We start from the raw sequence: 14,694 nt of genomic DNA on the forward strand, positions 1-14,694 counted from the left end.
GTCTTGCTCTTGGGAGAAATGCAAGGCCTGGAGGCTGTTACTGTTCCATTTCCCAAAAGGACTAATGATCAAATTAAAGGCCCTTCCCAGCAATGGCTTTGCACTGAAGGAGTCAGGACTAGGTCTAGACCAGGGTTCGCATGTTAGCATTTTGAGCTGGATATTTCCTTGCTGTAGGGCTGTCCTGTGCATTGCAGAATGGCTAGCAGCATTCCTGGCCTCTACCTAGCAGGTGTCAGTAGAATTCCTCCTCCAGGTTGTGACAACCAAAAATGTCTCCAGATATTGCCAAGTATCCCCTCTGGGTGGTGTTGCCAGATAAGACAGAGAATGCCTGGTTACATTCTTTTTTTTTTTTTTTTTTTTTTCCAGACAGAGTCTCACTCTGGAGCCCAAGATGGAGTACAGTAAGGCGATCTCGCTCACTGTAACCTCCGCCTCTGTGGCTGAAGCAATTCTCGTGCCTCAGCCTCCCGAGTAGCTGGAACTACAACTGCGCACCACCACGCCCAGCTAATTTTTTGTATTTTAGTAGAGACGAGGTTTCACTATGTTGCCCAAGGTGGTCTTGAACTCCTGAGCTCAGGCAGTCCATCTGTCTCTGCTTCCCAAAGTGCTGATATAACAGACATGAGCCACCACGCCCAGATAAGTATTCTAATCACAGATAAGCAACAAGTAATTTTTAGTGCCTGAATGTCTCAACTATTGTTGTGTTTATTTTTTACTTAAAGAATCTTGCAACTCGGCCGGGCGCGGTGGCTCAAGCCTGTAATCCCAGCACTTTGGGAGGCCGAGACAGGTGGATCACGAGGTCAGGAGATCGAGACCATCCTGGCGAACACCGTGAAACCCCGTCTCTACTAAAAAATACAAAAAACTAGCCGGGCGAGGTGGCGGGCGCCTGTAGTCCCAGCTACTCGGGAGGCTGAGCCAGGAGAATGGCGTAAACCTGGGAGGCGGAGCTTGCAGCGAGCTGAGATCCGGCCACTGCACTCCAGCCCGGGCTACAGAGCGAGACTCCGCCTCAAAAAAAAAAAAAAGAATCTTGCAACTCTACCTCAGGGGCAAAATCTTTCTTCATTGGCCCAGATCAGGGTCTGGGGTGTGGGGAGCAGTTAGTGAGAGAATCTGATGAGATAATCATAGGCCATGAGTTTACAAGGGCAAAAACTTTGCCATAATCAGAATATAATGGCATCTCATTAAATATTTTATCTGATAGTGGATATGAGGACAGTGGAACTGTATCAGATTCCATACCTGAGTATTTATGTCTAGCCCAGGACTGGACATTAGGGACACACTCCCTAATAAATATAAACTGAAGATAATGTTTTGTTTGACTCACATATCATTTTTTAAAGGTGTGACTTTGGGCTTGACATTCTAAAATTGGCAACTGGCTGAGCACGGTGGCTCATGCCTGTAATCCCAACACTTTTGGAGACTGAGGCGGGAGGATTGCTTGAGCCCAGGAGTTCAAAACCAGCCTAGGCAACATAGGGAGACCCTCATTGAAAGGAATGAGGCACATCCCCCATATATCTCCCAACTTCCTGAGCCCAGCACAAACACATTCCTCCATATTTCTTTCAAACTTCAGAAAAACATCACCTGGGAGATCTCCGATAAGGAATGCTAAGTGTAGAATGTTAACCAATTGTAATGCTGTAACCGAGAGAATTACCTTGTTCCCTATAACTTTACATAGCCTGTTTACATCGGGCTATAAAAAGCAAGCACTCGCATTGTTCGAGGCCCTCCTGTATGCTGTGGAATGGAGGGACCAAGTTCGAACTTGTAGTAAAGATCCTTGCCGCTTGGCTTTGACTCTGGACTCTGGTGGTCTTCTTTGGGGAACAAACGGTCTGGGCATAACATCATCTATACAAAAAATTTTAAACAAATAGCTGGGTATGGTGGCACATGCCTGTACTGCCAGCTACTTGGAAGGCTGAGGTGGGAGGATCACTGGAACCCAGGAAGTTGAGGCTGCAGTGAACTATGATCATGCCGCTGTACTGCAGCCTGGGCAACAGAGAGAGACCCTGCCTCAAAAAAATAAAATAAAATAATCAGGAAGCTGCTGGCCGTGGTGACTCACACCTGTAATCCTAGCACTTTGAGAGGCCAAGGTGGGTGGATCACTTGAGGTCAGGAGTTCAAGACTAGCCTGGCCAACATAGCAAAACCCCATCTCTACTAAAACTACAAAAATTAGCTGGAGGTGGTTGCGCACACCTGTAGTCCCAGCTACTTGGGAGGCTGAGGCAGGAGAATTGCTTGAACCCAGGAGGCGGAGGTTGCAGTGAGCTGAGATTGCGCCATTGTACTCCAGCCTGGGCAACAGAGCAAGACTTGTCTCAGGCCGGGCGCAGTGGCTCACGCCTGTAATCCCAGCACTTTGGGAGGCCGAGGCGGGCGAATCACGAGGTCAGGTGATCGAGACCATCCTGGCTAACACGGTGAAACCCCGTCTCTACTAAAACTAAAAAAAACTAGCCGGGCGAGGTGGCGGGCGCCTGTAGTCCTAGCTACTTGGGAGGCTGAGGCAGGAGAATGGCGTGAACCCGGGAGGCGGAGGTTGCAGTGAGCTGAGATCCGGCCACTGCACTCCAGCCTGGGCGACAGAGCGAGACTCCGTCTCAAAAAAAAAAAAAAAAAGGCCGGGCGCGGTGGCTCAAGCCTGTAATCCCAGCACTTTGGGAGGCCGAGATGGGCGGATCACGAGGTCAGGAGATTGAGACCATCCTGGCTAACACAATGAAACCCCGTCTCCACTAAAAATACAAAAAAATTAGCCGGGCGTGGTGGCGGCGCCTGTAGTCCCAGCTACTCGGGAGGCTGAGGCAGGAGAATGGCGGGAACCCAGGAGGCGGATCTTGCAGTGAGCCGAGATCGCGCCACTGCACTCCAGCCTGGGCGACAGAGCGAGATTCCGCCTCAAAAAAAAAAAAAAAAACTCAAAACAAAAACAAACAAACAAACAAAACACACACACACACAGAGGAAGTTATCACATAAGTCAAAATTTCCGGTATCTCTTGGAAAATACAGCACAACTTCCAAATGCTTGGAACATCTGACAGTTTGCCTGTACTCCCAAGGAGAAAAGGTTGGCTGGAACTAAGAGGTACCTGCCCCTCTCCACTGGCCCAGATCAGGGTCTGGGGTGTGGGGCAGATACTTCTCAGCTGGACCAGGGGAGAGGGTCAGGTATCTCTCAGTTCCAGCCAGGCTTTTCCACTTGGATCCTGTGTTCCCCTTATTACCCACAGTCCCCACCACTCCCTATTGCTCCACACCAGGACCCATCACCCATTATGTTAATCTACCTGTATGCATTTGCATGTCAAAGCTCTGGCCTAGTGGTGAAGTGGTATTGGAATGGCATGTCCTTTTAGGTGATCTATTGTAATGCTGGTGCATTATCCTCATTTTACAGATAAAGAAACTTGCCTTTAGGGAGGTTAAGTGAATCAACATCTTAATGAGGCTGGATTAGAACCCAAGTCCTTTGACTCCAGGGTCTAGGCCCATGCCTCACCCTGGCCAGAGTTCGTTGTGAGAGAGGACTCAACCGCAGGGCCAAGAGCATTGTGGCACCAGGGACCTGGAGGGGAAGTGGTAACAGGCACGGAAGGCCAGACCTCCTCACACTCACTCATCTGTGAGAAAGTACAAAAGCAAGAGAAAGCTGGCTTGGGGGTGGCACTCAACAGGTGCTCTGAGTGGCACCCAGGGCCAGGTCCTGGGAGAGGACAGAAAACAATTGGGACTCCTCAGCCCCCGGCAGCTCCCGGTGCCCAGTCACCCACAACACAACCGTAAGTAGCTTTTTTTGTTGTTTATTTTAGGCTTCTTCCTCATTCCACAAAACCTGTATGCTTTTTTGTTTTTTGTTTGTTTGTTTGTTTGTTTTTGAGACAGAGTTTTGCTCTGTTGACCAGGCTAAAGTATAGTGGCGCGATCTCGGCTCACTGCAACCTCTGCCTCCCAGGTTCAAGCGATTCTCCTGCCTCAGCCTCCCGTGGAGCTGGGATTACAGGTGTGCACTATCACGCCCGGCTAATTTTTGTATTTTTAGTAGAGACAGGGTTTTACCATATTGGCCAGGCTGGTCTGGAACTCCCGACTTCAGGTGATCCGCCCACCTTGGCCTCCCAAAATGCTGGGATTACAGGTGTGAGCCACTGCGCCTGGCCAAAACCTGTATTCTTACCTTATCCCTTCCCTCCAGGGACACAAGAAGCCAGGTGGGCCTGTCTGGGGCAGGGGATAGATGTCATTTCAGGACACCTGGGGTTGTGGAGGACCATTCGCAGGAATGCTCAGGGCTGGCATCCTCCCCCTAGGACCAAGAATCAGGACTTTGGCTTTCATTTCATTAGAGAGACAAGAATTACACATACACACAGATGGCCTTACTGTGTGCCAGGCGCTGCCCTGAGAGCCTTTAGTGGTTTGATTTATTTAATCCTCACAACAGCTGTATGCAGTAGGCGCTATCACTATGGCCCACTTGATAGGTGGAGGCTAGGTGACTCACCTGAAATCACACGGGCATTGAATGAGAGTATTGGCTTGAGCCTAGGCAGTCTGGCTTCGAGGCCCACCCTTCAGCCACCAGGCTATCCTGCCTTACAAGGTGTGGACTGTAGCAGTAGATGGGGGCCAGGAAAGGACAAGGGCTGGCAAAGGCCTTTGAGATGACCAGGTGAGTCCCGTGTGCTCATTTTATAGATGGGGAGACCACGAGGTAGTGTTAGGGGCACACTGGACTCAGCAGGCCAGGGGTCTGTTCTGGAGTAAGTTCTACTCAGCAGAGGGAAGAGCAATATTTTCCAGTGTGCCCTGGGGTCAGCGTCCAGGTCTGAATCCCTGCTCTGCCACTGGAAGCTCAATGGCCTCAGGCAAATCACTCATTTCTCTACCACTCAGCATCCTCTTCTGAGAAATACGGGCCTGAGACAGTCACTCACAGGCTTGTTGCCAGGGTGAACTGTCTGATGCGAGCACAGGGAGGGCAGCAGCACAGGGCTCAGGAATGGCTGTGGTGGAGAGTTTGATCTTCACCCCCTCTGCTCTTGCTGTGGATTTGAGATGAGGATAAAATGAGGCCTGGCTGCTTTTCCCTCGAATGAGTGACAAGTAGACACGTTGGCAGCATGAAAGCCAGGACGGTGGCTGGGGAGAAGTTCAGGGAGACCTCAGGAGGTGGAGTCCCAATAATCCTGGCCCCAGCTCTTTTACCACCTTGTGGCTTACCAGAAAGACCCCCTCACCTGCCCTGGGCAGGTGAAGCGTATTCTTTACCCTTTGGCCGGCTAAGGCCAGGCTAAGGCAGTGAAGACGGGAAAATGGCAGCCTGGCTCAGTCAAGCAGAGCCCTCCAGTGCCAGCCCCATCGCTTCCCTCCTCATTTTACAGTACCAGTCACTCTTACTGCATGCCCTCAGGTGTGCGTAAAATGGTCTTCCCTTTATTCAGATTATATAACATTCAATAGGACTCTGAGCCTCATCCTATCGGGCTAGGAGGAAATGAAATGTCCAAGTGCACTGAGTTTCCCTCACTCCCACTCCCAGCCACGCACATTGACCCAGAGGACACACAGAACATAAGCGTGACGGAGGCTCCTGGGTCCTCCTACGATGGATGCCCATTGCCCAAATGGGCTTGACTGTCTGAAGTCCAGCCTTGCCCACTTCCCTGGCATGCTGGAGTCCAGATTCTTTGTAAGACCTGAAACCACTGTGTCTCATTTTGATATCCAGGATCACCCAGTGACTTTCCCAAGAGGTCCCACCATCTCTCCAGAAAGCAGAGTCCAGGTGCCCATGACCTCTGGCCCCCTCCCAGCCAAGGACAATCTCTCCTCTCCCCTTGGCTGTGGATGGCAGATGGACACTCTTCTCTCCCCACCTGCCACCCACGTGGCCTAACCTTCTCACTGCACTCAGGTTCTCAAGAAAAGACAGGAAGACGGGTTGTCTTCAAATAGCTTCTGCTTCCTATTCTCACCCCTGAAAAAAGTCCCCAAGCCGTGAGACACAAAGGGCACTCTGAAAAGAGACAGGCAGCCCTATCTTACAGATAAGAAAAAGCAAGACTCAGCAGCAGTGTTGACTTGCTCAGTGTCACATAGCCAAGGAATAGCGGAGCCAGTGTGAGCGGAGCCAGTGTGAGCAGAGTCCTGCGCTGTGGGTTCAGAGCGTGTGCTATCAGTCACGTGGAATCACATGGAAACCCAAGTCTCCCTCATCAATTACTCAGGCGACCTGGCGCAAGTCACATCACCTTTCTGAACCTCAGTTTCTTCAACTCTAAAAATGACACTATCATAGCATTCCCAACCTGCCTCAAAGGGGCTCTTGTTTTGTTTGTTTGTTTGTTTCTTTATTTTCTTTTTCTTCTTTCTTTTTTTTTTTTTTTTGAGACAGTGTTTTGCTCTTGTTGCCCAGGCTGGAGTGTAATGGCACGATCTCGGCTCACCACAACCTCTGCCTCCTGGGTTCAAGCAATTCTTCTGCCTCAGCCTCCCAAGTAGCTGGGATTACAGGCACGTACCATAATGCCCAGCTAATTTTGTATTTTTAGTAGAGATGGGGTTTTTGCATGTTGGCCAGGCTGGTCCCGAACTCCCGACCTCAGGTGATCCACTCTTGTTTTTTTCTTAAGAGAACATTGATGAAGAATTTATTACACATTTGAGCTCTGTGACCGTTCCTCATTCAGTCCTCACCACAGTCTAGGAGGGGGCTGCTATCACTAACCACATTTGCAAGGTGAGAAACTGAAGCTCACACAAGCTTAAGACTTGTCCAAGGGGCCGGGCATGGTGGCTCACACCTGTAATCTTGGCACTTTGGGAGGCCCAGGCAGGAGGATAGCTTGAGCTCAGCAGTTCAAGACCAGTCTAGGAAACACAGTGAGACCCTCTCTTTACAAAAAAAAAAAAAAAAAAATTAAAAAATTAGCCAGGCGTGGTGGCACATGCCTGTGGTCCCAGCTACTCAGGAGGCTGAGGTGGAAGGATTGTTTAAGCCTGGGAGATTGAGGCTGCAGTGAGCTATTATTGCCTGGGCAATTGAGCAAGTTCCTGTCTCAAAAAAAAAAAAAAGAAAGAGAGAGACTTGTCCATGGTCCCACAACTGGTGGTAATGGCAAAGCTGAGACTCAAGTCCAGGTCAATCTGGATCCAGAACCGAGTCATATTGTGGTGGGAATCAAATAGGAGAACGGGAGTGGAAATGCTTCTAGGTACAGAGATGCAGTGCCGGCTCGGGGAATCATCACCAGGGTTGTCTTTACTGTGTCGCTTGCCGGGCTGTGTTTCAGATGCCATCAGGTGGACAACCTGAGAACCTGTGCTGGGGAGGAAACTGGGGGGATATCATATGAATATGGCTGGCTTCTCTCCCCCCACCCCAAACTGAGCAGTCTAATCCAGCCTGCGAGGTGTCCACACTGTGCCAAGACCCTGAGGCTCTAGCCCTTGGCCCAGGTGACTTCCTGTTTTCAGGATGATTTCTGACAGAGCTTCCCTGCCTGTGCTTAGGCATTATCTTATGTAATCCTCACCTCGGTCCTATAAAGACACTTCTCTTTCTCTCCCCAAGCGATAAACGAGGACGCTAAAGTCTTGGGAGAGGGCATAGTGGGAACCCACGCATGGCCAAGGCTCTCAGCCTCCAGCTACGCTGCAGGGACCACCAGAAGAGTAAGATCAGGTCTCAGCCTTCTTCCAGCAGAACGCAGAACAGTGTAAAACTGTTCTCTTTTCCCTCCATCTCCTGGGGAGAGAAAGGATGTACTCAGTCCTCACTCCATGCAGCAAAGACCTCAAATGCCAAGGAGAGACAATGACAGACAAGGGCAGATTAATGGGGGAGGAACTGCATAGTGGAGACAGGGCCGAGCAGGGAGGAAAGGATTCCCCAGCAGGCGAGGGAGTGAAGGCTGCTGGGGCCCCATCCAGTCGGGGAGGATGTGGGTGAGCCCGTGAGCAGAGGTGACTTCATGGTTCGGTGTCCCGTGAGCTTCACGGCTTTTCCTCCCCTCCCCCACGTGCTCCCACTGCCCAGAGAGGAGGTCTCTGATCTTCTGCTCATACAGTGAGTCAAAGACAGCTTTTCCCACTCCCCTACCCCCACCACCCCACCCATCTCTCAGCAGCTCCCTTGCCTCCCTAGAGGTTGAGGCCACCCCTAAGTTCCTCTTTGAGAGCCACAGCTGCGTTCACGGTGTTGCCTCCATCCAAATTCATTGAGTTTGTCCTCTGTGTCTCCCCCTGGGTCTGTTTGGGTCCTGGAGACTCTGATGGAGCTGGGAGCTGGGGAATAGAGCCCACTGAGAGCAAGGGAGGAGCCAGAGGCTGCTTCACCGACCTTCTGTAGCCCTCCCTCCCTTCCAATGGGCCCATTTGACAGATGAGGCCACCAAGGCTTAGACACAACAGGCAGAGACAGGAGTCAAACCCAAGTCTGTCTTCCCACTACTTTCTACCAGTTTTTCCCACCAGGCAAGGAGATGTTCCAGAAGGTTCACATCATTAGAAGGTCTTAATTCCTGTTTCCATTTTTTAAAAAATTAGTGAATAATTATTGTAATGTTTAAAAGATATTTTTCTCAATGTGAGATCTTCCTAGGATAAGTGGAAGAATCAAATCCAGCAGTTATAGCCAGGCATCGCTTGAGCCCAGGAATTCAAGGCTGCAGTGAGCTGAGATTGGGCTACTGCACTCTAGCCTGGGTGACACAGCAAGATCCCTATCTCCAAATAAATATTTAAAAAGGGATAATTGGCCAGGCATGGTGGTTCATGCCTGTAATCCCAGCACTTTGGGAGGCCCAGGCGGGCAAATCATGAGGTCAGGATATCAAGACCATGCTGGCCAACATGGTGAAACCCCATCTCTACTAAAAATACAAAAATTAGCTGGGCGTGGTGGCACATGACTGTCATCCCGGATACTCAGGAGGCTGAGGCAGGAGAATTGCTTGAATCAGGGAGCCAGAGGTTGCAGTGAGCTGAGATAGTGCTACTGCAGCCTGGTAACAGAGGAAGACTCCATCTCAAAAAAAAAAAAAAAAAAAAAAGCAGCGATAGTTAGTGGTGATAGAACAAACTATCTCATGACTCACAACCAGGCAATCAGTCATTCAGCCACAGCTTTGGCTGATACATGGCTTTACATCGTTTTTGCTCTTAATCTGATATCATTTAATTTATACACTTACTGAGCCAATGATTAAAGACAGCATAAGAAACTGATGTCAAAAATACAAGGAAGCTGGGTATGGTAACTCACGCCTGTAATCTCAGCACTTTGGGAGACTGAGGTAGGCGGATCACTTGAGGCCAGGAGTTTGAGAGCAGCCTGGCCAACATGGTGAAACCCCATCTCTACTAAAAAAATACAAAAATTAGCCAGGTGTAGTGGCAATGCCTGTAATCCCAGCTACTTGGGAGGCTGAGGCCGGAGACATGCTTGAACCTGGGCAGCAGAGGTTGCAGTGAGCTGAGATCACACCCTGCACTTCAGCCTGGGCAACAGAGCAAGACTCCATTTCAAAAAAAAAGAAAAGAAGAGAAGACAAAATATGAGGAAATGACGGTGTTAACTCCTCTGCAGATTTGCTTCAAGATTCTTTTTTCTCTCTTTTTTTTTTTTTTTTTTGAGACGGAGTCTCACGCTGTTGCCCAGGCTGGAGTGCAGTGGCGCGATCTCGGCTCACTGCAAGCTCCGCCTCCTGGGTTCACGCCATTCTCCTGCCTCAGCCTCCTGAGTAGCTAGGACTACAGGCGCCCGCCACCACGCCCGGCTAATTTTTTGTATTTTTAGTAGAGACGGGGTTTCACTGTGGTCTCGATCTCCTGACCTTGTGATCCGCCCGCCTCGGCCTCCCAAAGTGCTGGGATTACAGGCTTGAGCCACCGCGCCCGGCCTTTCTCTTCTTTTTTTTGAGACAAGGTCTCCCTCTATCACCAGGCTGGAGTGTAGTGGCGCGATCTCAGCTCACTGCAACCTCCGCTTCCCAACCTCTGCCTCCTAGGTTCAAGAGATTCTCCTGCCTCAGACCCCCATGTAGCTGGGATTACAGGTGCATGCCACACACCTGGCTAATTTTTTCGTATTTTTAGTAGAGATAGGGTTTCACCATGTTGGCCAGGCTGGTCCTGAACTCCTGACCTCAGGTGATCTGCCCACCTCGTCCTCCTAAAGTGCTGGGATTACAGGAGTGAGTCGCCATGCTCGGCTTGCTTCAAGATTCATAAATTACATTTATCTGATCAACTTTCTTATATGGCATATTAGAGAAATCCTAGTACTTCACAACATTTCAAAGGTTGGTAAGAAGAGAGAATAAGATGTATTCTATCTTTTCCTGTACTGGGCATAAAAGAGATCTACACCTGCAAGGCATATACAGAGAGGCATGCAAATAGGGCCCTGAGACATGACTTTTCTTCTCTTTTTTTTTTTTTTTGAGACAGAGTTTCACTCTTTTTGCCCAGGCTGGAGTGCGATGGCGCAATCTCGGCTCACTGCAACCTCCGCCTCCCGGGTTCAAGCGATTCTCCTGCCTCAGCCTCCCGAGTAGCTGGGATTACAGGCATGTGCCACCACCCCGGCTAATTTTGTATTTTTAGTAGAGACGGGGTTTCTCCATGTTGGTCAGGCTGGTCTTGAACTCCCGACCTCAGATGATCCACCTGCCTCGGCCTCCCAAAGTGCTGGGATTACAAGCGTGAGCCACCGTGCCCGGCCTATATTTTTTCTTTTTTTTTTTTTTTTTTTTTTTTTGACACAGAGTCTCACTTTGTCACCCAGGCTGGAGTGCAGCGGTGCAATCATGGCTCCCTGAAGCCTTGACCTCCTAGACTCAAGCCATCCTCTCATCTCAATCTCCTAAGTAGCTGGGGCTATAGGCACATGCCACCCCTCCCAGCTCGATGAGACCTATTTTATCTCATCATATAGCAAACAGAAAATTACTTTTAGAAAGTATAAACTGGCTGGGTGCGGTGGCTCACGCCTATAATCCCAGCACTTTGGGAAGTGCTGAAGCTCAAGCTGGATCACTTGAGCTCAGAAGTTCAAGACCAACGTGGGCAACATGGCAAAACTGCAGGCAGGCAGGCAAGGCAGGCAAGGCAGGGAGGCAAGGCAGGGAGGCAAGGCAGGGAGGGAGATTAAAAAAAGAGAAAAATTTAAACAATACAGTTATTGTAAATAGTACATTTGATTTAAAATCACTTCCTTTTTCTTTTTTTTTTTTTTTTTTTTTGAGACGGAGTCTCGCTCTGTCACCCAGGCTGGAGTGCAGTGGCCGGATTTCAGCTCACTGCAAGCTCCGCCTCCCGGGTTCACGCCATTCTCCTGCCTCAGCCTCCGGAGTAGCTGGGACTACAGGCGCCCGCCACCTCGCCCGGCTAGTTTTTTGTATTTTTTAGTAGAGACGGGGTTTCACCGGGTTAGCCAGGATGGTCTCGATCTCCTGACCTTGTGATCCGCCCGTCTCGGCCTCCCAAAGTGCTGGGATTACAGGCTTGAGCCACCGCGCCCGGCCTTTTTTTTTTTTTTTTGAGACGGAGTCTCGCTCTGTCGCCCAGCCCAGGCTGGAGTGCAGTGGCGCGATCTTGGCTCACTGCAAGCTCCGCCTCCCGGGTTCACGCCATTCTCCTGCCTCAGCCTCCCGAGTAGCTGGGACTACAGGCGCCCACAACCGCGCCCGGCTAATTTTTTGTAATTTTTAGTAGAGACGGGGTTTCACCGTGATCTCGATCTCCTGACCTTGTGATCCGCCCGCCTCGGCCTCCCAAAGTGCTGGGATTACAGGCGTGAGCCACCGCGCCCGGCCATCACTTCCTTTTTCATGGGCCAGAGAAAATTATGAAATAGCTCCAGTAATTTCCTCTGGGGTTTATAAAATTAAGTTTTCTATGGCCCACACATCCCATTTAATCCTCACAACAGTGCTGAGTGGAGATATTTTCATTATTCCCATTTTACAGACAAGGACAGTGAGGCTCAAGGAGACGACGTAATTTGCACGAGAGACCACAGCTTTAATAAGGGGCAGGAGGTGGGTACAGTGGCGTGGGCCTGGAGTCCCACTACTGGAGAGTCTGAGGGAGGAAGACAGCTTAAGCCTAGTTCTCCAAAAAACATCAGAGTGGGAGCAGAATCAGAACTCACAACTATGATTCAGGCTGCCTCTGTCTACCTATTTCCTCCTTATTCTCAGTTGGTTCCGAAAGTAAGTTCAGGACCAACTGAGAATCTGTGTTCAGAACCAATTGAGAATCTCTTTTACACAGAGCAGGAACGGGAACTAGAAATCCAGGCCGCCTTGCAAGTTTGGCTCCCAAGGCCTGAGACTGGCTTGATAGAGTGTTGGCTTGACAGAGTGTCCTGTGATCCCACTAGATCCCAAATCCCAGGCCAGAGATTGTAACATGTCTTCTTTGTTATAGTCCCAGTGACCAAAAGCCAACAGATGCACAAATGCACCTTAATTCTATTATAGAGAGGTAGAAGGAACTTACAGGTCAGCTCCCCAGATGTCTGGCCTATCCCTGCCGTTCCTCTTCTCTCCATGGCCTGAGTCCCCATGCCAGGCTTAATTCATCCATCAGCCTCTGCCCAGCTTGTCCCTTTGTCCCCTCCAGCCCTTTTGCCACCACTCACAGATCTTACCAGCCCCATGAGTCAAGCCTCTCTGCTGATGCTGGTTTCCCCAGCTACAGAACAGGAGTGATACTAGTCCCCCATCATGGACTTGTGTGTAGAATATATAATATGGAAATATATACAATATATAAAGTGCAAAGATGGCTGGGCGTGGTGGCTCACACCTGTAATCCCAGAACTTTGGGAGGCCGAAGCAGGTGGATCACCTGATGTCAGGAGTTCAAGACAAGCCTGGCCAACATGGTGAAACCCCATCTCTACTAAAAATACAAAAACTAGCTGGCATGCTGACAGGTACTTGTAATCCCAGCTACTTGGGAAGCTGAGGCAAGAGAATTGCTTGAACCTGGGAGGCAGAGGTTGCAGTGAGCCGAGATCCACTACACTCCAGCCTGGGTGACAGGGCCAGAGTCATCTCAAAAAAAAAAAGAAAGAAAAGAAAAGTGCAGAGAATAGTGCCTGACACACAGTATACAGTAGGTACGATTTCAGTATTAGTTGCTACTATTGTCATAATCACCAGAGTGTTTCAAGAGCTGAGCCTCCGTGGCTCTCCACATCGCTTCACAAACTCCCCTCTTCTGTTCTGGGAACCAGCCTGAATTGCAACCGCAACCCCCAACCGATGCAACCCTATAAGCAAACCAGAATCATGGCTAGGGCAGGGGCTCTACCCTTTGGGATCTGACCAAGCCAGGAAGAGATAGAGTGGCCTGAAGGCAAATCGCAGGTGATTCAGAATGTTCATTATGTGGTTAACCCTATCCTACTCCTGCTTTAGAAAGAAGCCACCATGAAAAGTCCTCATCATCAGGGGCAGGCCTCTCTGTCCCCTGGTTATAATGCCTACTTTGTATGAAAGTTGCCTTTCCTACAGAGAGCACTTCATGGACAGAACGGGGGACTGGCCACTTCCAGGAGTGATTTTAACAATGCTCCTCCCACCCCCAGTCAAATGCATACTTCCCAATGGCTGACTGAGATTTCACAGTAACAGGCTACCCTCAGGTGAAGGAGATCCACACATGCTAATCAGTCATTTACACTTTAACATCACAGAGCATCACATAATTTTCTATAGTAGACTTTCTTTGAAAGAGGGAGATAGGCCTTTTAGTTCTTGTTATAAAAATGAAGATTGGCCAGGCACAGTGGCTCACACTTGTAATTCCAGCACTTGGAAGCAGCACCAGGTGGATCACCTGAGGTCAGGAGTTTGAGACCAGCCTGGCCAACATGGTGAAGCCTTGTCTCTAACAAAAATACAACAACAACAAAAAAATAGCTGGGCGTGGTGGCAGGCTCCTGTAATCCCAAGCTACTCGGGAGGCTGAGCCAGGAGAATCACTTGAACCTGGGAGACAGAGGCTGCAGTGAGCCGAGATCACACCACCGCACTCCAGCCTGGGTGACAGAGCGAGACTCCAAAACAAAAAACAAACAAACAAGCAAACAAAAACCCCAGAGGATCCGAGTGACATCCCCTGGATCACAAGGGAGCTCCCTCATGGGGCAAAGCTAAGATGCCTGTCTTCAGGCAGTGTGAACTCTAGAATCTGGTAAAGCAGAAAATAGGGAGTCCAAATGCAATTTTTCAACATTTCAAAGGGCCCCCCAGAAAGATTAGAGAGAAGTCACCAGGAGAAAGCCACAGGAGCCAGCTGAGCAACTTGGAGGCAGGCCCCTGTGACAGTTGCAGTCCTGGGCACAGGGTTGGGTTACATTCGGCTCTGCTCTTTTGTGCAACCTCAGACAAGTCACTGCATCTTTGCGCCTCGGTCTCCTTGTCTGCAAAACAGAGATGATGATAATAGGATCACCCTTCCTGACTTACTGTGAGGATTAATTGCGTTTTACACAACTAAGCTCCCCACAATCCCATTTTCACCCTTGCATTTATGGCCTGGCAGGTTAGGTTCTGCAAGGCTGTTTCACAGATCCTTTGAGGAGCACTTTTGATATGTTAACCCAGGCATGCCCTTCTTACTGAT

General features: G+C 49.8%; 1 protein-coding gene across 1 annotated transcript in view; it reads left to right on the plus strand.

Annotated features, from left to right (window-relative positions):
• The first annotated feature begins 3,713 nt into the window (after positions 1 to 3,713).
• CNR2 (cannabinoid receptor 2) overlaps positions 3,714 to 14,694 on the plus strand; it is a 45,455-nt gene continuing 34,474 nt past the window's right edge. Inside the window, exon 1 of the mRNA XM_005544452.5 lies at positions 3,714 to 3,830. The gene's annotated coding sequence lies outside the window, so the exon portion shown is untranslated. The remainder of the gene's footprint in view (positions 3,831 to 14,694) is intronic.

This window comes from Macaca fascicularis, chromosome 1 (genome assembly GCF_037993035.2).
Source record: "Macaca fascicularis isolate 582-1 chromosome 1, T2T-MFA8v1.1".
Taxonomy (NCBI): domain Eukaryota; kingdom Metazoa; phylum Chordata; class Mammalia; order Primates; family Cercopithecidae; genus Macaca; species Macaca fascicularis.